This window comes from Macaca fascicularis, chromosome 6, assembly GCF_037993035.2.
Source record: "Macaca fascicularis isolate 582-1 chromosome 6, T2T-MFA8v1.1".
Classification (NCBI taxonomy): domain Eukaryota; kingdom Metazoa; phylum Chordata; class Mammalia; order Primates; family Cercopithecidae; genus Macaca; species Macaca fascicularis.
Genome location: NC_088380.1, coordinates 180,587,591 through 180,615,537, shown reverse-complemented (window position 1 = coordinate 180,615,537; position 27,947 = coordinate 180,587,591). Strand labels below are relative to the sequence as shown.

Sequence of the window (27,947 nt, the reverse complement as noted above, 5' to 3'; positions counted from 1 at the left end):
ACATAATTACATGTTGCTTGCCAATTTTAATTCAATTATAAGTTCTCTGATGAGGTTAAAAACCTTGTCTTAAATATTGCAACAACAAAGCACTCAGTGCTGTGCTGGGTGCCTGGAAGGTGGTCAGTAAACATTCGTTGAAGGAGTGAGTGAATGGAGTGAGTGAACACAGTGAGCGAGTGAGTAATTGACTGTCAGTTGGGAATTGAACCAGCAAGAGCCTTCCTGCTCCAGGATATCCTGGGAAGGGTGGTGAGGTCCCTGGTTAGAGCGGTCCCGGCAAGTCGTTCACAGGGGCTGAACGCAAGCTCCGTATCACCTACTGCTCCCCACAGCTCACAACAGCCCCGTTATAAGGACACTGAGGCTCAGAGACGAAAGTGATTTGCCAAGGGCACTGGGGCAATGTGCACCTGAATGGGGATCAGGCTGCCGTTAAGCTGACTTCTTGACTTGGGCTCTGACCACCTACCCCATGCACGGGATGCAAATGAGGAGGACACGCTCTTGACCTTCAGGAGCACCTGGGGTGGGGGTTGCAGGGCTGGCAAGGCGTGGCTGGAGGCCAGTCCTGAAGAAACCATTGAAACCCAGGGGCCCACACACCCCTGGGACAGAAGCAAAACCAGGGGCAAGTGACCTCTCTCTCTCTGCATAACAAAGTCTCTGGGTTTCCTTTGACCTTCAAAACCTCCCTATAACACAGGCAGGACGAGGGTCATTAAATCTGGTTCACAGGATGGCAAATTGAGGGTCAGAGAGGTTGGTGGGTGGCCTTGGGAGCCACTTACAAAGACTAGATGAGGAACCCACTTTCCCAGCCTCCTTCCTAACCACCCTTCTCCCCACTGCCCTGTGCGGGTAACCCTGTTCCGGAGGGTCAGTCAACACTTGGTTCCCAAACACGCTCTTCTTTATCCTGCTGCCTGGCCTCTGTTACCCCTGCCTGAATGCCCTTTCCCCACCCCAAACTCTGCTACTGCAGGGCTCAGCCCAGATCCCACCTCCTCTCCAAACTTCCCCAGGTCTCCTCTGATCAAACTCCTCTATGGACCTCAAAGTCTTTCTCTCTATATCATACCCTGATCTACTACCTTTTAAAATAAGAACACAAGTGCCTGGCCCATCATAGAGCCTGAGGCAGTATCCTCTGGAATGAAGTGCTCAGCAAAGTTTGGCGTAAAGAACGTGTGAATGAGTGAATGAACAAATGAATGGGTCTCTTGCCTACGTTTCACTGCTGTTGAGGGGATTCATTTCGGTGAAGTAACCCACAAAGCTCCCAGCACAGAGCTGGGCACAGAGCTGGGCACAGAGCAGGTAGCTAGCCAGTGCTCGCTGGCATGAGTCAGTTTGAGGCAATGCTGTCTTCTAGGCCACACCTAGCCTAGACTTCCTGAATGGGCCAAATGCCAGCACGAAGGCCCCAGCAGGCATAGCGCCGGGCAGCTGCCTATGGATCTCCCAAAAGGAGCAGTCTGCGGCCCCGCCCGCCTGCCCACCCCGTCCGTCCTCCCAGCTCAGGTGCAGTCCGTACTGCCCCAGCCTCCTTCCTGGGCATGCAGTTTGGGGAAGAAAAAGGAGGAGGAAAAATCAGGTTAAACCAGATGGTAAAGCTGTTCTTTTAATCAGTAGTCGTGGAGCCCTGGAGCAGGGGCCAGGAGGCGTGGCTGTGAAGCAGGCTGGAATGGCTAGCGGACAGGCGCAAGGCCCTGGCGTCTTCAGGAGCTGGGTTCAAATCCTAGCCTGTGGGCTTCCGCTGTCATGATGCCGGACAAAGCCCACTCCCTCTCTGAGGCTCAGATTCCTCACCTGTAAAACGCAATAACAGTAACTTGCCACATGCTGGTCTGCAGACGAAAACTGACTTGGGACAGGTTCTTACCCTATGCAGCATAAACTAATGACAAATTAATGTATCTCCCTATGCATGTATATATATGTCAACATACTAGGTCACCAATTGCCCTCCCTTAAGAAGGACTGGCCCTTATTCTGTGATTATATCCTTCCTTTATTATTATTCTATTTTTATTACAGAAACGGTCTCACTCGGTTGCCCAGACTGGAGTGCAGTGGCACAATCACAGCTCACTGCAGCCTTGAACTCCTGAGCTCAAGCGATCCTCCCACCTCAGCCTGTAGCTGGGACCATAGGCACACACCGCCAGGCCTGGCTAATTTATGCTTTTTAGAGACAGTCTTGAACTCCCGGTCTCAAGCAATCCTCTGGCCTCGGCCTCCCAGTGCTGGGATTATAGGCATGCGCCACCTCACCAGTTCCCTTCTTTGATGATGATTTTTTCAGTGGAAAGGACTGAGGGCCTTTGTGCTGCTGTTCCCTCAGCCTAGAGTCCTTCCCCCACCCACCCCCACCCACAAGACTCACTGCCTCACTAGCTTCAGAACTTAACTCACACGTCTCCTTTTCAAGAACGCCTTTCCTGACCACCCTATTGAAAATTGCCATAAGCCCACAGTGTGCCTTTCCCTTGCCTGACCTGTTTTTCCTCCATAGCGCTGAGCCCATCTGACCTCTGATTTACTTCCTGCTTGGGCCACGGTCTGGCTCTTCCCAGGAGGGCAGGCAGTTTTGTCTGTCTTGTTCACAGCTGTATCCCAAGGCTTGAAAGAATGCCTGGCACAGAGTAGACCCTCAATAAGTATTTGTCAACTGAATAAACAATTGAGTGGATATTTGCTTTACACTGTCTTTCCATGGCAAGATAAAAAGCGAGCAGTCCTATGTCGGCTCCCAAAATCGAGGCCTTGGAAAGGACAGGATTTCACTGGTCTATGAGGTCCTTACATTACCGAGAAAATAGAGGTAAAAAAATGCAACACGGATGGGCGCGGTAGCTCACGCCTGTAATCTCAGCACTTTGGGAGGCCGAGACGGGTGCGTCACAAGGTCAGGAGATCAAAACCATCCTGGCCAACATGGTGAAACCCCACCTCTACTAAAAATACAAAAATAAAAAATAAAAAAGTAGCTGGGCATGGTGCTGCGCATCTGTAGTCCCAGCTACTGGGGAGGCTGAGGCAGGAGAATCATTTGAACCTGGGAGGCAGAGGTTGCAGTGAGCCGGGATCGCACCATTGCCTTCCAGCCTGGTGACAGAGCGAGACTCTGTCTCAAAAAAGAAAAAAAACAAAAAAAGCAACACATACTATGGCACCAGGAAAAACTCACTAAACAGTAATAATTAGTCCCCTCCTCCTCTGGTCCCCTTCCTCTCCCCACATTCAGCCTAAGGCCTTATCTGTCTCTGAACACTGCAGAACTTAGAGGCCCATACCAGCTTTTCCCAGCACTAAGTCAGCAGCCCTCTGTCCTCTCATTTTGCTTCATTCATTGATTTTCTTTAAAGATCCTGATGACGGACCCAGCTCGGGAGAACCAGCCAGACCTGTGAACAGGTCTGATGGAGGCCCGTCCTGCCTGGAAGACCTGGACACCGGGACAGGTGAGCCTTGTCGGGATTCCACAGCTTTCAGGATCCCAGGTCACAGGTGAAAGAAATAAAAGGTTTGCACGCGTTTGCTTGCTTTTCAGTTCCAGGCCTGCTGGGGAGGGAAGTCCAGGTGTTAAATACCAAGGCTGATTGTAGCCCTGGAGGTGCTGGCACCAGGCAGAAAGGTTTTACGAAGCTGATGACCCATACCCACTGGCCTTAGGAAGGGCAGGAGCAGCTTTAGGACCCTGGCCAGAGCCAGAAGGAAGTGCAGAGACTAAATTGTTTGATTCTGGGGAAGACTAAGGGCCAGAGAGGTTGTGGGCCTCACTTCAGATCTCACTTGGAAATAGCAAAATCAAAAAGCTGATTTCCAGCCGGGCATGGTGGCTCACGCCTGTAATCCCAGCACTTTGGGAGACTGAGGTGGGCAGATCACTGGAGGTGAGGAGTTCAAGACCAGCCTGTCCAGCATGGTGAAACCCCGTCTCTACTAAAAGTATACACACCAAAAAAATTAGCAGTGTGTGGTGGTGTGCACCTGTAATCCCAGCTACTCAGGAGGCTGAGGCAGGAGAATCATTTGAACCCAGAGGCAGAGGTTGCAGCGAGCCAAGATTTTGCCACTGCACTCAGCCTGGGTGACAGAGCTAGACTCAGTCTAAAAAAATAAAAATAAAAAAAAAACCCCTAACATTCTTGCATCTCCGATTCCTTGTCCAGCACCCTCTGATCAGGGCAAGAGGGGCTCCAGCCCTGGGCCCTGCATTTTGGAAGGTCTTGCTCAGACACTGCCCCTCCCTGCAAGTCAGGAGTCTTGGGGAACAAAGGGCTATGCCCATTAGGAACCCACATGCCTCCCTTCCAGAGGACACGCTGGGTTCCCAGGACCCTAGGGTTCCCTGTCCAAATGCCCATGCCCAGTTCTGAGGCCTCCTGGACCTCTCCCATTTTCCCTAGTGTGGACCACATGGCCAGTGGGTGCTCCAGCCCTGAAGGCTGGTCAAAGGGCAGGTGCTTGGGGGACCTGGTTAGAGCTCAGCCACGTAGGCTGAGTGCCTGGTATCTGTTTTTCTCTCGGTGCAGGAAAACATGGAGAATGGGGAAAGTAGCTGCCGCATGCCAATGTGAAACTCCGAGGAGTCTAGCCATTCTGATCTGGCCTTCTAGGTCAGCAGGAGGCTCTGCCATCACGTGAGGAGGTATGACATACTTTATCTAGCAGTTTGTTAGCTTGCTTTAAAACTTTCAATATTGAGACATTTGGTTTATGACCCTGCCAGGGAGAGCCTGCTGTCTGGAGAGCATGCTGGTCTCCAGCGTGGGGAGAGAGAGCGCCTCCGGGCTTTGCTGAGGAGGGTCTTGGGAATAAAGAGTGAGTGGGCATCTCCTCGCACAGGTGTTTGGTTTGCTAGACCTAGGGTCATTCTCACATCACCTTTTCAGCTGAGGAAACTGAAAGTCCCAAGGTCACACAGCTGGGAATATACGACCAAATGGCCTTCACCTTCCCCTAAATGATAAGTTTCAAAGAACAAAAACAGGGGACAAGGAGAGATGGTTTTCTCTTTCTTCTGGGGGCACCTTCAGTGCCTGCAGGCTTCCCTACCTGTGCATCTGCCCGGCCACTTTGTCCAGCCAGCCCGGGTGTGCAGGGCTGTGTGGCTTGTGTCTTTCCACCTGGCTGCTGCTACAGTCCAAACCTCCACTGTTGATTTGACTTCCTAGAAACGAGCCTGATTTGGGGGCTCTGGGGGTTTGAATGCAGGAAATATGGGGATGTGGTTTCCCAGAAAGTCACACATCCCTTTAGCTTTCCCAGGAAGTGCCGAGTCCTTGCTAAGACCATTTCCTGTGGAGGGAGACACTTGCTCTCCGTGAGTTTCTGTTTAATTGTTTTTGAGAAAATGATCTGCACCGGAGGGAATGAATCTGGACCAGACCTTGACACTGCCCCCGTTAAAGAACTTGTGAATACTGGTCCCATCTTTCCCTCTAATTTCCCTTCTTCCCATCGCCTCTGCTGGTGCCCTGGGCTCCACTTACAGTCCCCTAAGCAACCACTGCATTTTTGCAAATGCTGCTTCCACCTAGGATGGATGCCTTTTCCCTCCTTTCTTCACTCCACCAGCTTTCTCCTTCAGGTGCCAGCTTAGTCCCTGGCTCCTTGGGTCCCTCCCACTTGTCCCCCGGCTGTACCTTTTATGCCTCCTCTGTACTTCCCAAGCTCCAGAGTGTCCTCCTATAAACAGACTCTGTGTACTGTACTGTGGGCTGATTGCTACTTGTCTGTCTCTTGTCATCGCTGGCAAGCAGTGTGGGGTAGGGATTACATTTTATTCACCTCTCTGTTCCAGTGTGCAGCTCAGACATGGAGGGCAGAAGATGCTCAGGAAAGATCTTCTGCATGCAGGAGCTTCCTCTCTCAAAGGGTATTCTCCAATCATGAGCTTATTTGCTATTTACGTGCCCGAGGAGGACTGACCTTAGCAACTATGATGACCTCATTTATCACTGTAAATAAGCACTTGACTAGGGTCTCGGCCGGCACCCCGGGCCCAGCCTCCTGGTCTACTCATTTCTGGGGGTGGGGGCACCTGCCCACGGTCCTGAACTTTCCTCTGCTTGGGTAGGGACAGGGAGCCCCAGCAGCACTTGTTCCAGGATGACCCAGCAAATTGCAAGGTGGCATTTGGCCTTTTTCTCAGCAATTGCCAGACTTTGTCCCAGGGTGAGGAGGAAGCCAATAGAAGAGCTGGGGTGAGGAGATTAAAGACCTTCCCAGAGACTCAGGCAGGGCCCAAACCGAGGGCATTTCCAGGCAGGCACTGGGGCCGGCCCCAGGGACACGCCAACGCAGTGCTGGGGCCAAGGGGAAAGGTTGGTTTCGAAACCACATGTGCGGCAGCCTCACCACTGAGTCATGCTTGTGAGGCCTGCTGGAGACCAAAGACAGGGGCTGCAAGCTCAAAACCACCTGGTTAAAGCTGACTCCATTGATTTCCTGGCCTCCCACTTCCAAACCTTCCTTGAGCGGCTCAACTCCTGAAAGACACACCTGTTTTTCATATTTGCCTGGTATACCCCACGTCTTTGAGTGACAGCACCCCAGAGAGCCCCTTCTCCACTCTCACTCCGTGTAGTTAAGGTGAGGTTGGATTCTCTCCTCCCTGCCCCCCAACCCCCCTGCCCCCAGCACTAAGGACCCAGGCTCAGTCAATCAGAATATCTCTCGTGCCCACCGTGGGCTCTAGGATGGGAGCATGATGGAAGAGTGGCCATTGAGGCTCAGTTCCAAGACTTTTGTAAGAAATGCTGGGGGAAGAGCCCCTCTCTTTTCCCATAGGGATTACTCACTGTGCAAATATGCCAACCTGAGGCAGCTGGAGCCTCCATGTGCACAGTGGAGAATCAGGTCACCCCACAGGAAAGCAGGACCATAACGGGGTACTAGGCAGAGATCCAGCCTCCTGGCCATGCATCTCTGAACTTTTCAGCTGTGTGGACTGATTCTTTTTTGCTTAAGCATGCTTTCATTTTTATTTCATTTATTTATTTACTTCGAGACAGAGTCTTGCTCTGTTGCCCAGGCTGGAGTGCAGTGGCGTGATCTCAATCTCAGCTCACTGCAACCTCCGCCTCCCCGGTTCAAGAGATTCTTCTGCCTCAGCCTCCTGAGTAGCTGAAACTACAGGCGCGTGCCACCACGCCCAGCTAATTTTTGTATTTTTAGTAGAGATGGGGTTTCACCATATTGGCCAGACTGGTCTCGAACTCCTGACCTTGTGATCCACCCGCCTCAGCCTCCCACAGTGCTGGGATTATAGGTGTGAGCCCCTGCGCCCGGTGAAGCATGCTTTCAAGTGGGGTTTCTGTCAATTGCAAACAGAAGATTTTGGACTAATATTCCCTGGATGATATTTATTCTATCTTCCTCTCCATTCTTACTCTCCGTGCCACAGCTTAAGCCTCCTCATCTACTTCCATATCTCCTACCTTAGATGATTGTAACAGACTACCAACACAGAATTACAACGGAATCCCTGCCATAGATGACTAACTGCTATTTGCATGCATGTTTTATTTGTGACAGTGATCTTACAAATCAATTTTCATGTCTCACTGATGAAGGCACCAAGCGTCAGGAAGACAAGGGACTTGTGTGCAGCCAGTAAGTAGCAGAGCTAAGACTTGAACTCAGATCGTCTGACTCCAAAAGGCATGCTCTTTCTCCACAGCTCACTGTCGTGTCTTGCTTCTTTCGACTCTAGGTACTGCCAACAATAAGGCCCAATCGTGATCCTCCCACAACAAGAGCAGATTGTGAAGTAAGAACACTTTGGTCCCTAGGAAACACAGAGCCATGAGTGTGGCCAGACTCTGTCAAATATCTTAGACTTCACGGACACACTATAAGGGCACAAATTCTAGTTTTGGTTTATCCTTTTCCTCCTGCCCTCATCTGCCCTCCACTCAATTTCCAAGCTCATCTTTAATTTTGTTGCCATGGTCTCATGGGCCAGGCTTGGGTGACATGCCCATCACTGAGCAGTCTCTTAGGTCAGGGGATGCGCTGTCCGATGGGGTTGCCTTAGGTCATATGCCCTGCCTGCATCTCGGTCAGTCCCATTCAAGCCAGATGGATGGAAAGTGGGGAAGATGGTTCCCCAGAGGCAAATAAGGTGCTGTTACCAGGAAGGGTGGCCACTCCTTCTCACTCCCTTGCCTAAGACCTCAGCCACCCAAAGCAACAGTCATCTATGTGGTTCTATAGTGTGGCAAGCTCTATGCTGAGCACTGGAAGAACAAAGAGAGACTGGGCACAGACTTCTCCCTGACCAGGTGATGAGGAGCTCACATCTGAGAGTATGTGACCATGGATGAGCCACCAGAATGCCATGGGATCCAGCTACAGCCAAGGAAGCACAGAGCACCGTGGGAGTGATTTGTTGTGCTTGGGGATGGGGAAGGGGACATGGGAGGAGCTGTACTGAGAAGGTAACATGGGTACTTGGCTTCACAGAGTGTGGCAACTTTCATCAGGAAGCGATGGTGGGGGAACAGCATCTCTGGTGGAGGGAAGCAGCAGGTGCAGAGGTGCAGAGGCGTGAGGAATCTGTCACATTCTGGGAAGGGAGTATGGTTGGGCAGCAATGCAAGACAGAGAAAGCAAGGAGGGAAGGAGGGGCCTAGCCTGAGGAATAAAGAATGCTAAGAGTTTGGATACCTTTTTCTGGCCTTTCATCTAAACTTTACTAGCCAGTCCAAGAGAAAGCTGTCACTTCCCCACCCCAAGCTTCCCTCGAAAGAAGAAGGATTAATTCAGAACAAGATAAAGAAATGTCTGGGACCTGAGTGTGAAAAGGAGACACAGAGTCAGCCTGAAACCTGAAACTTGAGCAAGTGAAGGGGGCTGGAGAGGAGGACAGCAGGCCAAGGAAGGGACAAGTCAGTAGCTGAACCCAGTAAAAACTGCCATGTCTAGCCCTGCACTGGGCCGTGGGGCTACGGATACAATAAGACAGGGCTCCTGGCCCTATGGCTCACAGGCTGCCTGGAGAGGTGCACAAGGACCCAGGCAAAGACAAACGAGTGGGCTGAGTTCAGTGGCAGCAGAAGGCCAAGGGGCTTAGGGAGCACCAGGAGCATCTGCTCCAACACAGGGTCTGGGAAAAGCCTTCCTAGAAGATGGGACATTGGAGCTGGACCTTAAAAAATGAATAGGAGTTTGCTACTTAGACACTGAGGAGCTCTTAATCCCCGTATCCCACCTTGTATTGTGACTGGCCACACTGTACTGCCGGCCTACATCTCTCCTTTCTGCTGAGCTCCATCGGGTGTTCACCACAGCGGCTGGTTCATTGAGTTATCTCCATGCCAAAAATGGCAGCTGACACGTAGAAGATGCTCAATTAATGCATGTAGGAGAACAGCCTGTGCAAAGGCCCAGCAGAGGGTACAGACATGGAGCTTGGTACAAGGTGGGTGGAGCGGGTAGTGTCCAGGGCAGGAATGATCTTGTTTACCCATCTGAGTAGTTTGGATTTTTATCTTCTGAAAGAGGAGGAAGGTGATCAAATTTGCATTCATTCATTTATTTGACAAATACTTATCAAACACCTGCTATGTGCCAGGCATTGCATCAGGCCCTACGGATAACATGGGTAGAAGACCAACTCCTTCTCCACGTGGAGCCTACATTCTCATGGGAAGATAGAGACCAACTTGTAAGCAATTCAAAAATAATACCTTGTCAGCCAGTGATGAAGTGCTAGGTAGAAAAATAAAGACTGGTAAGAGGCTAAAGTGACGGCGGAAGACAAGGGAGGTTCAGTGGCAGGTGGGGGTGTCTCAGATAGCATTGTCAGCTGCAGGGAGCAGAAAACCTGCTCACAGCCACCCAGCATGTAGCAGGTTATTTATATCTTGCAACAGGAAGCCCAAGAGGTAAGCAGTCCCGGGCTGGCTGGAGACTCCATGGTGATGTCAAGAAACGAGGCTCCTCTTTCCTGGTCCACCTCCTCGGCATTATCTCTGATGCTTTAACTCTTTTGTCTTTGGAATGGACAAATGATAATTATACATATTCATGGGCTACATAGTGATGTTTTGATACATATAATATATAGTGAGCAGATCAGGGTAATTAGCATATCCATCATCTCAGACCTTTATCATGTCTTTGTGTTGGGAACATTCAATATCCTCCATCTAACTATTTGAAACTATATACTATATTATGTACTAGCTATAGTCATCCTGCAATGCTAGGGAACACTAGAACTTCTTCATCCTATCTAGCCATCTAGTAATTTTGTATCCTTTAACAAATCTCTTTCTATCCTGTCCTTCTCCCTATTTTTTAAGGAAGAGAATGAATCCATGCATGTTATATTTATTTAAAAGTACATAATTGAAAACACTGAAGTTGATATCTTGCTGACATATGAATTTCTCCATCCAGGAATATTCAGGAAAGCCCGATGCTCACAAAAACAACCAGCATGAGCTTTCTGGTGTGAAAAATAGGGGAAAGGGGCCAAAGCCACATCTGGGTGGGCGTGATGTGTGATTGGATGGCACCTGATAGGCATATGTGTGTGCGTGTTTGTCTGTGTGTGTGTGCACGCATGCATGCAAGGTGACTGATGCCTATACTACACTAACTCAGTGGAAGCGAGCACTCAAAGCCAGAAATGTCCATGAGAATATAGCTCCCATCTCTACCCATCTCCCACAGAGAAACTTGGAAACATTTTAGGAAGAGCATCCGGCTTCCTAAATCTCATAGAATGGGAGCCGTGGGACAAGTCAACAGCTGCCAAGACATGGTTCTCAAAAGGATTATCTGGGACAGTGGGGAAGATGGATTTGGGAAGCAAAGTCTATAGGCAGGGACATAAAACAGTCCTGGGAGAGATGGGGAAGCCTGGAGTAGGGCAGGGGATGGGGATGAAGAAGAGGAGGCAGCTTTGAGAACGATGCGGGGAGAATGCTGGAACAGTGACCGCTGAACAAACATAGAAGTGAAGGAGGGCCACGGGGGTGATGCGACCCAAATGCAGCAGCAAGAATTGGCAAGCTGCTTCCAGTCAGCGATAATGTCAGGCTCCCCATCAGAGAGTGGCTTCTAAGAGGCAAGCCCCAAGAGCTCTCCGAGGGGTCCCTGCAGGGGCCTGCACTTCTTTTGTTGGTGACACCAGCCAATGATGGAATCCAAAGACTCGGTACTGGGCACTCGTTACTGCCTTGGGAGCTAATGGCACATTTGTTAAAAAATGAAAACACACAGCAGCAGCTCTTTGGGGAGTTTGGAGAAAGGCATACCGAAGCAACCTAGGTCACTGGACACTTGAGTGACCGGGTCGCTGGTTAGTGGAGACCCCGTTAGGAAGTGGTGTAAATCGCTCTAAAAACTTAGGGCTCTGACTCTACCTTAGCAAGAAAGGGAGGTGGATTAGCTCCAGAAAGGTTTCTTTCCCATGCCTCTCTCTTTCTTTCTTTCTCTTTCTTTCTTTCTTTCTTTCTTTCTTTCTTTCTTTCTTTCTTTCTTTCTTTCTTTCTTTCTTTCTTTCTTTCTTTCTTTCTTTCTTTTTCTTTCTTTCTTTCTTTCTTTCTTCCTTCCTTCCTTCCTTTCTCTCTCTTTTTCTTTCTTTCTTTCTCTCTCTCTCTTTCTTTCCCTTCCTTTCCTCCTTCCTTTCTCTCTCTCTCTTTCTTTTTTTCCTCCCTCTCTCCCTCCCCTCTCCTCCCCTCCCCTTGCCTCCACTCCCCTCCCCTCCACTCCACTCCCCTCTCCTCCCCTCCCCTCCTATTTCTTTCTTTCTTTTTCTTTGTCTCTTTCCTTCTTTCTTTCTTTTCCTTCCTTCCCTCCCTCCCTCCTTCCTTCTTTCTTTCCTTCTTTTCTTTCCTTCTTTCTTTCTTTTCCTCCCTTCTTTCCTTCCTTTCTTTCTCTCTCTTTCTTTCCTCCTTCCCTCCCTCCCTCCCTCCCTTCCCTCCCTTCCCTTCCCTACCCTTCTCCTTCCTTCCTTCCTTCCTTCCTTCCTTCCTTCCTTCCTTCCTTCCTTCCTTCCTTCTCTCTCTTTCTTTTTTTAGACAATGTCTTGCTCTGTCATCCAGGCTGAAGTGCAGTGGCATGAACATGGCTAACTGCAGCCTTGACATCCTGGGCTCAAGAGATCCTCCCGCTCCAGCCTCCTGTGTAACCAGAACCATAGACATGCGCCACTACACCCAGCTAATTTTTTTATTTTTTTGCAGTGACAGAGTCTTGCTTTGTTGCCCAGGCTGGTCTTGAACTCCTTGGCTCAAACGATACTCCCGCCTCAACCTCTCAGATTGCTGAGATTACAGGCATGAACCTCTGTGCCTCACTGCATTTATTTTCTTTAATGTAGCTAGTTAAACTGGTTTCAGTTGATCAAATATCCACCCTTCCTGGGCCAGGCACTGTTCTCAGTCCTGGGGAACAAAACAGGCAAAAATCTTTCCTCTCACAGAATTTAGATTTCTAGTAGGAGGCAACACCCCAAATCAAAAATAAACACTGTAGTCTATTTATAGTATGCTGGTTCCCTTTGTTTTTCTATGTTAAGCAGGGCTGTTAGAACATATTAGAGCTAAATGTTGTGCACATACATTCTTTATTACATAATAAAGGATGTAATAAATAAGAATTTACACTTATAAATTATTCTACTTGTTTCTTCTTTAACCACAAAATCAAAAGGAGGTTTGGCCTATGACACATGCCAGTTAATCAGTAATAGGCAACGTTTTGGGTGTCTGTTGCTTCTATATTTTTAATTCAAGCATTTGAGAGAATTCAAGATGAAAGCATTGAGGGCTCAGAAGTGAAATGTCCGAAGATCAGTCCATTGGCAAACAAGACCCAGGGATCTCAATTCATAGACTCAGGTGGTACACATCCTCCACCACCTGCCTGAAACTGTCTGTTCTATGCTCCAGACGAAGCTGGTTGCTGTGGGTGCACACGCATACGTCTCATGGAAAAGTTATCATGAAGTGCACAGCTCTCCGTAGGTGACAAAGCATTTGTGCCTTTGTTATCTCAGGCCACACTCCACATAAGGTTGCCAGATTTAACAAATACAATCATGAGACACACAGTTAAATGTGAGCAGTATTTGAGACATGCTTGTACTGAAAAAAATCATCATTTATCTGACATTCAAATGTAACTGGACTTTCTGTGTTTTGTCTGGCAACCCTAATTCTACAACTCTCAGAAGTAGACAATATTAGCGTCCCCAATTGATCACTGAGGCTGAGAAAGTAAATTGCCTAAAGTCAATAATGGATCAAAGGGTGAAAGAACCGGGCCTTCGCCCTTTCACTGGTTGCTGGGAGAATGATCACTCCCGGATCTCATCTTCAGGCATCAGATGCGCTGGGGCCAACTGTGGGGATCTCAGGGCAAGGAGGGAGGGGGACTTTTTCAGGGAGGGCAGCCATGGAGGGACCGGCCACCATGAGTTGTGGACCACAAAGTCTTCATAACAGAGGGCAGGGACGGGGAGACGTCGACGCTTTGTTGCAACTTAGTTTTGGTTTGCTTACTGTACCAGGGCCTGGGCACCCCAGCCAACAAGGCTGGAAATGCAGGAAGCCATCTGGAGCCATGTGCTGAGTCACAGGGCCCAGAGAAAAACAAGAACATCGTGACGCCAGAGCAGGGGTGGGGAGAAATCTCCCTCGAGATCTCCGTAGGCACCGGAAATAGAAACTGCTCCCTTTGAAGCATCTATTAGAAGATCCAAGTCTCTAACAGATCACCATGAGATTTCAGTTCAGCTCCTATTAAGCACCAACTGAACCCATGTGAGAATGTCAGGGAATCAGGTGGTGAAGGGGCAACCGTTTTAATTTAATTTTATTTATTTGAACAGAGTAAACCTCTGTTCAATCCTGACTCATCTTCTTTCTTCTCTTACTACCCATTTGCCCTTGAGCAGTTCACTTAAACTTCCTGACCCCGTTTCCTCTTCAGTAATAATAATTCTTGTCTCATTGAGATAGTGTGAGGGCTTAAAGGGAATTACATTTTTCCAAAGCATCTTGCACAGATCTGGCACCGTCAGTGGTAGGTCTTCTTAGCATAGGGATATAAAAAGATCTTTCTGTGAGGTTGGTGTGGGGATTAAATTGGATGACATATCTTTACTTTCAAGCAAGCTCTGGACTGAGCTCTTAGTAAGGTTTCAGCTAAGGAGAGAGATTTCTTTCTTCTTCTCTAGATACTGGGGTAACTGGTTCTGGTCCCCCAGGGTTCTAGTTAGTATAACTAAATACATACACGCACAATGAGTGTTTACACAACATCCGCTCATTCCATTCCGCAAATATTTCTTTTAGCATTGTACACATTACTGGCTCAGTCTCTGTAGAGGTCTAGAAAAACAAAATTAGGACGAATATCTCCATTTTGTTGCTTTCTTTTAAAGATGGAGTTTCGCTCTGTCGCCCAGGCTGGAGTGCAGTGGCACCATCTCGGCTCACTGCAACCTCTGCCTCTCGGGTTCAAGCAATTCTCCTGCCTCAGCCTCCCAAATAGCTGGGACCACAGAGGCACACCACCATGCATGGCTAATTTTTTTGTATTTTAGTAGAGACGAGATTTCACCGTGTTGCCAAAGCTAATCTCGAACTCCTGAGCTTAGGCAATCCGCCCGCCTCAGCCTCCCAAAGTGCTGGGATTGCAGGCGTGAGCCACCGCGCCCGGCATGCTGCTGATTTTTTAGTAATCGTTCTGTGGGAGGCCCTACGCTAAGTACTTTGCATGCATTGAATGCTTGGAGTAATCTTTTCAAATTCGTGCTATAGTAACCCCCATTTTATAGATGGAGAAACTGAGGCTCAGAAGCTTTGACTGTGCTGCCCAAATGCACAGAGCTAGTGGGTGGCAGAGTCGAGACTCAATCCCAGCCCTGATTCTCTCAAAGGTTCTGACAGTCACACTATGCGTGAGCTCCCAGAGAGAGAAAAACACTCAGTTGAAAATTTAGAGTTACTCACGCACGAAGGTATATAAACAGCACAAAGTGGTGAGACGGTCAAATGCTGATGGAGAGGCTGGTAATAATAGTTACGGGCAGTTCTGGGCTGGGAGAGGATCCCTGAGACCTGTATCATGAAAAGGGCCTTTCTAGAAGGTGAAAATGAAGTTGGGGAGGAAAGCTAGACCTTGAAAAATGATGTGGAGCAGGTCACAAAGCAAAGGCACGTAGAGCAGAGGCCCATCTGGCTTGGCCAAATATGGGCCGAGCTCAGTGGAGGTCAGGTGACCAAGGCAAGGTGTGCTTTGGAGAGCAAAAGGAGGAGGGTTGAGCTGGCACAGTCTGGCTGGCTGGTGTTAGCTTCTAGAATGATAAGCTCCTCAGCCTGGCCGGAGTGACTTCTAGCTTCAGAACATCACTGCTTAGGGGATTCCTGTGTATCACACATTGGGCCTCAGCAGCAGAGCTGAGAGTTGTTCCTGTTATTGGAAAGGGAGGAAGTTTCTGCAGAGTAAGTGGGCATGGTCTGGCTTGCCGGAGAGCCTCAACCTTTACTCTCCCGGGTAAGAGGAAAATGATATTTCCATGGTCTTCAGAGCATTCCACTAAGAAGCCCACAAGCTAAGGGTCATTACAGCAAACTCAGAAATGATACAACCTTTCTGCAGACCATGGTAATATATATAAAGAGGATTAAAACGATGTGACCCTTTGATCCCACAATTTTACTGCTAGGAATTAATCCGAGGGAAATGGTCATGGGACATCTCTCATAAGAGATGACACAATGTGTGTATGGACAGAGATGGTCACTGTAGAATGTAATATTAACTTACAAACCCAAGAATCAGAAATGTCCCACCTAGTCAGTAATGGGGGCTTAGTTAAAAAAATTACGATCCACGCCGGACACGGTGGCTCATGGCTGTAATCCCAGCACTTTCAGAGGCTGCGGGGGGGCAGATCACCTGAGGTCAGGAGTTCGAGACCAGTCTGGCCAACATGGTGAAACCCCATCTCTACTAAAAATACAAAAATTAGCCTGTGTGTGCCTGTAATCCCAGCTACTCGGGAGGCTGAGGCACAAGAATCCCTTGAACCTGGGAGGTGGAGGTTGCAGCAAGCAGAGATCACACTGCTGCACTCCAGCCTGGGTGACAGAGTGAGATTCAGCCTCAAAAAAATAGAAAAAAAAACAAATTTTGATCCACCCATACAAGGGAATGCTACACTTGCATTCAAAGTCAAGGTGGTCACATCATAGTAAGGGAAAAATCAGTTATATAAACATTAAATATAGTATGATCCCAGCTCACAAGTATATTAATCCAATTCATTCACTTATTAACTATGTAATGAAGATGTTCTATAAGCTAAGCACCATTCTGGGTAATGGGGATATGAAGAGGAACAAGTTCAGGGTGGGAAGTTGTCTGGAGGAAGACAGGCAATAAACATACAGACTTAAGAACACACAAGATAATTTCTGAGCATTGCACACAATGCCATGAAGAAAGGCATGTAAGATGGACTAGTTTAGTGTGCATGAAGATGGACGGACTATCCAAGGAGGTGACATTTCGGCCATGACTTGCACACTGAAAAAAAAAAAAATCCAGTCATGATTTCCAGAGTCATGAAATCCAAAGCATTTCAGGCAAAGAGGCAAAGGCCTAGAGGGGCAAAGCCATTGGTGTATTAGGAGGGGAAAACGAAAGAGAAATAATGTGTGAGTACAGAGAAAAGAGGTAGGAGAGGCAAGCAGGGCCAAATGACACAGAGACTGAAAGTCAAGGTGAAGTGTTGATAAGGAGTTTGGATTTCCTTCCAAGTGCTGTGGAAAGCTACTGGATTCTAAGTAGGCAATCATTATACAGCTGACCCTCAAACAACACAGCTTTGAACTGTACAGGTCCACTTATAAGTGACTTTTCTTCCACCTCTGCCACCCCTGAGAGAGCAGGACCAACCCCTCCTTTTCTTCCTCCTCAGCCTACTCAAGATGATGATGACAAGGGTGAAGACCTTTATGATGAGCCACTTCTGTGTAATGAACATAAATATACTCTCTCTTCCTTATGATTTTCTCAATAACATTTTCTTTTCTCTAGCTTCCTTTATTGTAAGAATACCATATACAATACATATAACATACAAAATATGTTAATTGACTGTTTATGTTCTCAGTAAGGCTTGCAGTCAACAGTAGGCTACTTGTAATTAAGTTTTTGGGGAGTCAAAAGTTGTATGCAGATTTTCAACTGTGACGGGGGTCAACACGCCAACTGCCATATCGTTCAGGGGTCAACTGCCTTTAACTTTATGTATCCAGAAGGAAATACACCAACAGGTTACTAGAGATTATTAACAAGTAGCGGGACAATAAACCATGTTTAGAAATCTGTGTGCTATTCTGTAACTCTTGAACTTTTGTAATTGGAAACAAACAGTAATTTCTATTTTTAGAGGACTCATCAGAGAGCAACACAGACAGATGACGACCATCACCTGGAGCTCCAGTTTGAAGAGGCTTTTCCCTGTGCAATCTCCTTTGATTTTTCACAATAACCCTGTGAGTGAAGCCAGACCACTGTAATTAAGACCTCCATTTTGGAGGTGAGGAAATCGAGGCTGGGAGCTGCAAAGAGGCTGAGGCAGGAAATGACAAAACTGGGACAGGAATCAAGGTTCCACAGCACTGGTCCAAGCTTCCTGATTTTGTGGCCCAGCCAGGCTGATGGCTGAGTCTGCATCAGATTCACCCAGAGACCCCAGGGTCCCTAACAAGAAGTCTACGGGGTTACTCTCCTGCTTGGGGGAAGGCAGGGATGAACCTAGAGCCCCCAGCTGCAGATGACTGGAACAAAAAGAAGGGTCTTTCCCACATAGTAGATGCTCAACAAACATTTGTTGAATTAATGCAATAGCTTGCTTTCGGGGGAAATGCTACCTTTGGAAGGATGGTTTTGCTAACTTTACAATTTAGTAGCTGTGCATCCTCCTCTGTCAGTCCCCTCCACAAAGTTGGAGTGTAGGCTCTGGGGCCAGAATGTCTGGGTTTGAATCTGCCTCGACCACTAGCTGTGACCTACCCTTTCCACCTCAGTTTTCTGATCCGTAAAGTGGGAGTAATCATGATGGCCTCCTCGGGTTGCCGTTTGGACTAAATGAATGAATGAGCACTTTGAAGAGGTGTTGGCATATACCGTGTGCTCCATAAGCATCAGAGGCTACTAGCATTAGCACGATAGGGCTGTTGAAAGGGTGAGGTGAGGTTTTTGGCAGCACAGGCAGAGCTGAGCGGGGTCTCGATAGGTGGTGGCTGCTGCGGCTGCCCTTCTGCGCCCATGACTCCCCTTGCCGGTGCCTCAGTGGTTATTCAGAGGAAACATACAGAAATGCACTGCACATCATTTTTTAGAGAAGGGACACCCTGTTCACCAGCGGGGTCCTTTGCCAAGTCAAATCATAGATCTGCACTCTCTCATCTCAGGAGGTTTCTGTCTGTTCAAGGTCACGTGAAGAATTTCCTGGCACTTTCCAGCGTCTCTGACTCTAATTCATTTAAAGAGCCACCTTTTAAATTTCAGGCTTGACATTTGCTTAATAACATGTGCGGAGCCTGCTCTGGTGAGTGGCCCCAGGGTCACCACCCCATCCTTCTGTCCTCCACTCCTGTTTTCAAACTTCAACGGTTTAAGGTCCACTGATAATTTTGCTATTGCTATACCATGTGGTCTAGTCTCTCCCTCATTATTTTTCCTTAACTTGTCTCCCATTTAAAACTTAAAATACATTTCTTCAAAAGGAAAACTTACTACCATAGATGGAAAGCCAATCCCACCTGCTACAAATAGAAGCTATCCATAAAAAGATAGACCAAGAAAATAAAACGATATTATGAAATTCTAGAATATTTCATTCTAGAGGAATAGGGTTGCCTGTGGAAGACTCTGGGCTTGAGGCCTGTTTGATTCCCATTTGAAAGGGAGATTTGGAGAGGTGTTAAAGTTTGAGGGAGGTGTTAAAGACCTATTAGTACCAAAGTGAGATTTTCTTCTTGGTGTAATGAGAAGGATTGAAAGAGAATTTTCACAGGAGAAAAACTCTCTTACCACACGGTGAAATCTATTTGTTTCCCTGTCTTTTCACTTTCTCCTACTCCCCAGGGGCAAGGGGCTCCCTATTACATGATTCAGTTCTTTATTGAGAAGAGTTAAAGAGAGAGCAGTCCAGCCCCCGCTTCTTGCTTATTATATCATGCAAATAAGATTCTTTCCCTGCTTTGCAACGAGGGAGCTGAATTAGAGAGATGTTCTTCTCGGAGGATCTCCAGGCCCTGAAAGTCTGTGAGGCCCCATCCAAAAGTTCGTTTGGCTGCTGTCTTGGTCCATCCAGGCTGCCATAACATAGCACCATAGACTGGGTGGCTTGTAAACTACAGAAATGTATTCCTCGCGGTTTTGGAAGCTGGAAGTTGAAGATCAGGCACTGGTAGTTCGGAATCTGACGAGGGCCCACTTTCTGGTTCACAGACAGCTCCTTCTTGCTGTGCCCTCACATGGCAGAAGAGGCCAGGCCGCTCTCTGGGGTCTCTTTCTAAGGGCACTAACCTCATCAACGGGGCTCCACCCTCATGACCTAATCCCCTCCCAAAGGCCTCCCTACTAATACCATCGCCTGGGGGTTAGCTAAGACTGGGTTAGGGGCAGGCAGACAAAAACGCTGTCTATAGCAGCTGCACATACACATGTTCTCACCTGCTGAGCAACAGAGTTGAAACCTATCAAGGGGATGGCCCCGTTGCATGGGTTGTGTAGCTAAATCTTCCTAAGGAGTAAAGATGTAGGATCCATCACATACCCACAAATAAATTCACGTTTCCTGGGGGTGGATTTTCTGCTTGTTGAACTAGCAGATGGCTGTGCTTGAGATGAAAAAGGAAGTTGCTAAACCCTTCTCTCTGCCCAGTGCAGAATTTGGAAAGAAACAACCAAATAACTTGCTAACTTCAGGTTCTGTCCTCTGTTTCAGTAGCCCCGCGGATTCCTCCTGCAGTGGTTTCCTTATCAGAGTCTCTGGGAGGAGCTGCCAATGCATCATTCCTAAAGTATTCTGTTTTCGCATCTCCTCCCTTCTCCAAAGTCAGAGGGGACCTGCCTCACCTGGGTGCTGCACGCAGATTTCTTAGCCTGATGCTCAAGACCCCATGCAACACAATTTCAACCTACAATCCTATGGCGGTCCTGGCTGCTGGGATTTCCTTCCTTGAGTCCTCTGCTTCTGACAAGCTGGTTACCTGGCACACAGCAGGCATGAAGAAACGTTTTTGCATGAAAGAATACGCCTTCTGTTGTGCTGCAGTTTGCCTCCGTTCATCTCAACATATATTCCTTGAGTGACTGGGACAACTGGTGCTTGAAGGCTTCCCGTATGCCAGACACTGGTAGGGAACAGACACTGTTCCAGTTTGCCCTGGACTTTCCTGATTTTAGCCCTGGAAGTCATGTCTCAGGAATCCCCCACCCCACCCCAGGCAAATTGGGACAGTTGGCCATCCTAATAAATGGGGCTCCATGCATTCTATTTTCCTGGGACTTCCAACATAGTGAGAGTAGATGACATTAAACAAATTACCCCACAAAGAAATGCATAATTACAAACCATGGCAGGTGCAAAGGAGAAGTCAACCCTGAGCTGGGCACTGTGGAAATGAAGAGAAAAAGACACAGTCAGGCCTTGGTGAAGCACCCTGCTTGTAACTAGGAGAGAGGGGGACACACAGCTTATTTATTGTGAAGTGATGAGCACAGTGAATTAGAAACCTCCACTCTCTTGTCCCTGTTCACATTATGCTGTTTCTATTTTAACTGGGGTTTCAAACATTAGAAACCCACTCTGGTGAATTAAATAGAGGGCTATTGAAAGGGATTTGGAAGGAAAAGCTGAAAAAATAGGCCTAGGAAGAGAGAGAAACAATTGCATCCTAGGGAGTTGAGATAGTCAAAAAATAATGCCAGAACAAAAGAACATGCTTTGTTCCACTTCCATTAGAAAAATTGACTCTAGCCGTTCAATGCCCTTGGGTTTCTCTGGCCAATATCCTGATTCCAGGAAGAAAGTATATGACGGCCAAGCTTGGGTCTCATGCCAGCCCCTTGGCCAGTCTAACGGAGCACCATGATTAGAAATTCCACCAAAACCGTGCGCAGCTGGGCATGGGGACGCGCAGTTGCTATGGGTAATGGAGGGGCAGGTGCTGGGAAGGTGACGGCCACAGCTGCCTGCTCTCTCCTCTTCAAAAAGGGGCCCAGACATTGCCTTCTCCAGGGTCTCTTACACCGTGGTCACTGCCCTTGGAGTGCTTCTCTGCTTGCTTTTAGTCCAGAATATTCTGTTACCATGGATAGCACGAGGCTGACAGCTGTTTTGTCTTACCCAGCCACCCTGACTATTATCACCTTGGAGCATGTGCTGAGTCCTCGGGCACAGCTAGTACAATGCCTGGCACAGCCAAGAGACTCCATGAATTTTGCTGAGCACTTTCTGGAGAGTTTTACAGAGCACGTGGCCATGATGATCCTGCCATCCTTCCCTGGCCCATTGCCCTCCAGCCAAACCGACCTTCTTCCTGGATCTCAAATACTTTGAGCAACTTTGCAGCCCGCCTGGCTATTCCTTCATCCCATGTTGCTGATTTGCCGGTCTTGTGACTCTGGGGTTCTCAAGTGGGGGTGGTTTTGCCCTCCAGGGGAACACTTGGCAATGTCTGGGGACATTTTTTGGTTATCACCCTGGAAAATGGGACGCTACTGGCATCTCGTGGGTAAAGGCCAGGGATGCTGCTAAACATCCTATAATGCACAGGACAATCCCCCAACAAAGAGTTATGGGATCCACAGCATCCACAGTGCCAAGGTCGGGAAAGCCTGCAGTAAGGCGCAATCCCCTCAGCCCAGAGACCCTCCCGTTCAGGAAGGCTTCCCTGAGCATCACCCGTTTCTTTCTCTCATGCCCCCCACTGTATTTCCTTTGTGACACCTTGTCACAGCCTAAAATGATCCTGCCTGCTTGTTCAGTTGCTGGCTTGGTGCCTGTCTTGTGGACTAGATCGGTCTGATGAGAGCGACCCCCATGGGCCTTGCTCGTGGGGAACTCCCCCGCATGGAGAGTAGCACATGGCATACAGCAGGCTGCTCAGTAAAAATGTGTTGCAAGAATGTTGAATAAAGAAATATGACCTCAAGTTTTCTTTTACTTTACTTTTTTATTTTTTGAGACAGGGTCTCACCATCAACCAGGCTGGAATACAGCGGTGCAATCATAGCTCACTTCCGCCTCAACCTCCTGGGCTCAAGCGATTTTCCTGTCTCAGCCTCCTGAGTAGTTGGGACTACAGGTGTACACTACCATGCCTGGCTAATTTAAAAAAAAAAATTATTTGTAGAGACAGGGTCTCTGAGTCTTTCTATGTTGCCCAGGCTAGTCTTGAACTCATGGGCTCAAGCAATCCTCCCATCTCAGCCTCCCAAAGTGCTGGAATTACAGGCATGAGCCATTGTGCCCAGCCTCAACTTTTCAAAAATCAATGGTCAGAGAGCTTGGCTGTGAAGTCCAGCTTCTTTCCGGCTGGCTGTCTTCACGTGTCTGCGTTTATTTCCGCAGCCTGTTCACATTCAGTCTTTGTTGTAGGCTGACTGTGTGGGCCTTTGGCCAATTTCTGAAGCCTCCCAGGCCTCAGTCTCTGTATCTCTAAAGTGGGGGCATTATGGTCAGCCCCTTCATCACAGAGATGTAGTTAGAAGTGAATAGACGAATCTACAGCACTTAAGACAGTGCCTGACTCAGAAAGGTCTCTGTAAACGTCATCTCGGCAGCAGCATCATGTTTTGGCTGGGGCAGGCAGTGGGGACGACAGAACGAGCTCTGGGGCCCTACCAGAAGATTAGGGGATTAATGCAGCTTGCAAGGCCAAAGCTGTCCCCATTTGGTTTTGCCAGCTCTTGTTCCATCCATGAAATAAACCGGATGAAGCTTTTATCCAGCCCTTGTTTTGAGAAGGAGGCAAGCAGAGAGCGTGGATTTAATGTGGCAGATGGTGCTGTTCTTGAATTATGAAACCAAAGGCGGAAATTAAAGTGCTCCATTGCAACAGATATGGGCCAGCCGGGGTAGAGGGCAGGAGGTGGGGCAGAAAGAAGGGCAGGAAGGAGGTGCTGTATCAACCGGGCAATGGCTATTTTCAAGGGCAGCTGGAGTCCTAAGATAATAGAATTCTGTAGCCCCAAATAATTTTAGAATCTTCATCTTACATAGGCAAATGAGGCTCAGAGAGGGAGAGTGACTGTGAAGGTCACACAGCTGGTTAGTGGCAGAGCAACTCACTCGTCCTGATTCCTCCAACAGTATTATTTTTTGCTACCCCAAGCCAAGGCCAGTGGTAGACCCTGTCCCAGGGCTTCCTGATTTGGGGCAGCTCTGCCTTACAGAGGACTTCTCTGGACGGGCACCCAGTGTCCAGAGAGAACCCAGGGTCAGGCAGCACAACCCCAGGGTCCTCTCTGCAGCTGCTCTCCTCCTAGCACACAAGGAGACACCAGCCACCGTCCCGGAGCCGTTCCGCCTGGGTCTGAAACCCAGCAACCGCAGCTAAGTTTTTTACTCCCCTGCAACGTCAGTTTCCTTATCCGTAAAAACTGGAAAAATAATAGGCTCTTCGTTATGGAGTTGCTGTGAGAATTTGATAAGCCTTCATCACATAAAGTTTTCGGTCCTCAGCTTGGCACATAGTAAATGTTCAATAAACTGTTAGTTCTCTTTGCAGCCCAGAATCGACTTCAGAGTCTAACGGCCCCCTAGGCTGTGAGCCCCTCAAGGCAGCTGTGTATGGTACAGCTTTTGTTCTCCGTGCCTTGTACAGCACCTGCCGCCTGCTAGGGGCTCGGGAAATGTCGGTGGCCAATGCCAGGTCCCTTCGAGGACACCCATTTCTCAGGCATGAGAATGGGCACCGTGGAGCACCGGGAAATGCTGCCAGCGGTGCATGTGACTCTGTCACTCGTTTAGACTTTAATCCTAAACGGATAAAGCAACCTTTCTGTCCAACGGTGAACCAGCCTCGTGACGAGGGCTGTTTGTTTTCCCAGCCTTTCTCTGTAGCAAGGAGCCTTTCCCCAACGACACCGTAGGCTATTTGCATTTAAATTGGTTTTCTCTCATTATAGAAATCTCTCAGGTCAGCTGGAGTTTCCATTTTCCTCCCAGTCAGTTTGGAGCCTCCATTTCTCGCTCGAGGGTCCCTCGTGCTTTCCTCCCTCTCCCTGGCAGTGAGATGTGATCACGTATTCTCACTGTGGAGACCAGATATCCTGAGAAAGGCGTCTGCATCCCATACGAACCTGGAGTGTGTCTCACAGGAGAAGGGGGAGGGAGGCAGGCGGGGAACGGAGTATCCTGGCCCCTGCAGTTGCAGGAGGAGACCCCGTGGTCCTTCGGCTTCAGGATTTAGGACTCATTTTCTCATTTATTCCAGAAACATCTGCGAAGCATACTGCTGGGTGCTTGGAATGCAGAGATAAGTAAAACACACTTGCTGCCTTCCAGGAGCTCCCTGTCTAGTGGAGGAGAGAGAAAAGCAAAATTTACAATATGTATAATATGTTCAAATAATTGCTTTAATATGGGTCAGAATATATTCCAGCCAGACTAGAGGCTTTCAGATAATGTTTATCATAAACTAGAGTCTCTCTCTCTCCCCCCCACTCTGTCTCTCTCTCCCCTGCTTTCTCTCTCTCTCCCCTCCCTCTCTCCCCTCCCTCTCTCCCCTCTCTCTCTCCCCTCTCTCTCTCCCCTCTCTCTCTCCCATCTCTCTCCCCTCTGTCTCTCCCCTCTCTCTCTCCCCTCTCTCTCTCCCCTCTCTCTCTCCCCTCTCTCTCCCCTCTGTCTCTCCCCTCTCTCTCTCCCCTCTCTCTCTCCCCTCTCTCTCTCTCTCCCCTCTCTCTCTCCCCTCCCTCTCTCCCCTCCCTCTCTCCCCTCCCTCTCTCCCCTCTCTCTCTCCCCTCTCTCTCTCCCCTCTCTCTCTCCCCTCTCTCTCTCCCCTCTCTCTCTCCCCTCCCTCTCTCCCCTCTCTCTCTCCCCTCTCTCTCTCCCCTCTCTCTCTCCCCTCTCTCTCTCCCCTCTCTCTCTCCCCTCCCTCTCTCCCCTCTCTCTCTCCCCTCTCTCTCTCCCCTCTCTCTCTCCCCTCCCTCTCTCCCCTCCCTCTCTCCCCTCTCTCTCTCCCCTCTCTCTCTCCCCTCTCTCTCTCCCCTCTCTCTCTCCCATCTCTCTCCCCTCTGTCTCTCCCCTCTGTCTCTCCCCTCTCTCTCTCCCCTCCCTCTCTCCCCTCTCTCTCTCCCCTCTCTCTCTCCCCTCCCTCTCTCCCCTCCCTCTCTCCCCTCTCTCTCTCCCCTCTCTCTCTCCCCTCTCTCTCTCCCCTCTCTCTCTCCCATCTCTCTCCCCTCTGTCTCTCCCCTCTGTCTCTCCCCTCTCTCTCTCCCCTCTCTCTCTCCCCTCTCTCTCTCCCCTCATCTCTCTCCCCTCTGTCTCTCCCCTCTCTCTCTCCCCTCTCTCTCTCTCTTCCCTCTCTCTCACTCTCACACACACACGTATCACCGTACATACATACATACACACACACACACACGTGTGCATACATACTAGTTAACATGATTATAGCACTGCCTATCTAAACAGGTACTCTTGTAAGATACATATATATATTTATATGCACACACACATACATACACACATATTCACATATGTATGATATAAATTATATGTTTATATATGTTAATGTAATATACATTTTTCACTTAATCTTCATGAGAAACCATGAGGAAAGTACTGTTATTATCATTGTTTTACAGATGAGGAACTGGAGACACAGAGAGATTAAGTCACTTACCAAGGTCATTGCTAATATTAGGTTGGGGCAAATGTCATGACGGTTTTTGCCTTACTTTTTAAAACGGCTAAAACCGCCATTACTTTAGCACCACCCGATAACTATAGAGCCAGACTGGAACCCAGGCAGTCTGGCTTCAGAGCCAGTGTTCTTCATCCTATGCTGGAACCACACAATAAAGAGTGATGTGTTCTTACATTTTCTCATCTAGTTCATCTTTCAAAAGGTGCTGGCCAAGATCCATTACCCCAATTTTCTGACCCGTTTATGAGCTGTGAGCCATGGTTTGTGGAAACTGAAGTGAACCCTGGAAGGAGTGCTCAAGTCCTCCCAGAGAATCAGGAAGGGTGTCACAGGGAGGAGACGCTTGTGTTGGGGCTTGAAGGATGACTTGGAATTTGGCAGATGAAGAAGAAGGGCAGAATAATTCATGAAGAACAACCATATACCAATCCGCAAAGTATGAGCAAGCATGGAGGCCTAGGGTCCAGGGCTCCCCCATTGTAGAGTGGTGCTCAGGTGTGGTGGAGGCTGAGCAGGTGGTGACACATGAGGCTGGCAAAGACCAGATCACAACAGGCCTTGAATGTCACACACAAAAGCACGGGCTTTTCCTGAGGGCAGCGGGTGTGAAGGAATTTGAGCAGGAGAGGGACATCCAGACAGGGAGACACTCAAGGCTAGGAAACAGTGTAATCAATAAACCTGGCCAATGGGTGCAAAGTCTGTCATTCACTGGGCATAATCGACAGGGTCATGGGGTTTCTGCCCAGCACACCAGTGTGTGACATGGAGCTTCATCTGCCCAGAGGGTTGTCTCTGTCTCATTCACCCACAGACACCTTACAGGATGGTGGTAGCCCTGACATGTGCTAGTCAATGGGAGTTGGGACAGGGCTGAACGGGGTAGTGGCATTTGAGGAAGCGATGGGAGATTAGTTGCATGAGATAGAATGAGGCAAAGTAACCTGGTGGCCAACCAGTGTCAGGGCTGAGGGAGAGCAAAGCGGTGGGAATCGTGCTCAGGTTTCTGTCTCGCTCAACCAAATAAACCCTTAATCCTTTACTTTTACACAAGGGGTTGGCAAACTTTTTCTGTAAAGAGCCAGATGGAAAATACTTTATGCTTTTCAAGCTCTATGGTCTCTGTCATAGCAACTCCACACTGCCATTTTACTGCTAAAGCAGCCAGAGACAACACATAAATGAACTGTGTTCTAATAAAACTTTATTTAACAAAACAGGCAAGGGGCCAGATTTGGCCCTAGAACTGTCATTTGTTGATCCCTGTACTATACCATGAGGTAAGAAAAGTGCCAAGTAGACTGCCAACTGGGTGTGCCAGGTTGCTATTAGGTGAGAGAAAAGCAAGAACACTTCTCAGACAGAGAGGGACTATCTATCTCTCCTTGAGGATGCTTACATGATCATAAAAAGATCCACCTGAAATTGCCCTGCAATTTCTAGCAGGGGAAACTGGCCCTGGGAGGATGGAGAAAGGGTGTCCTGGGAAACTGGCTCTGGGAGGATGGAGAAAGGGTGTCTAGTCAGACGCTCAATCTCTGTTACAGTCAGAGTGGAGGTCCTGGTCTGATACTACCATTGGGTACAAATGCAACACAATAGTAACGCTAGCTAAACTTCATTAAATATTCTTTCTACACCAGGAACTGATCTTATTTAATTCCAACAAAAACCCAGCAGGGCAAGTAGGTACTATTACACACCCCCATTTTACAGATGAGTAGACTGAGGCACAAAGAGGTTCAATATCTCACCCACATCATAGGGCTAGCAAGTGGCAGAACTGAGGCTTGCAACTCAGGCAGTCCAATCCCAGAGGCTGAGTTACCGACCACTCTCCAAAACGGAGGCTGTCAAGCCACATGGATGCCCACTGCCATCACGGCAAACCCGCATGCTAGCCCTGACACTCAGGCTGGAGAATCTTTTGTCCTCTGGCCTGCGTGGTGCAGTTGTTGCAAACAAGCAGATGCAGGGAGACAGACCCATCTGCTTCAAAACCAACATCAGCAG

General features: G+C 48.6%; 1 long non-coding RNA gene across 1 annotated transcript; it reads left to right on the top strand.

The window, feature by feature from the left end:
- The first annotated feature begins 4,488 nt into the window (after window positions 1-4,488).
- On the top strand, window positions 4,489-22,214 carry LOC102124859 (uncharacterized). Its single transcript, XR_012414352.1, has 4 exons — window positions 4,489-4,657; window positions 7,727-7,783; window positions 17,435-17,540; window positions 20,003-22,214. It is a non-coding gene; the product is annotated as an uncharacterized lncRNA (long non-coding RNA).
- The last annotated feature ends 5,733 nt before the right edge of the window (window positions 22,215-27,947 follow it).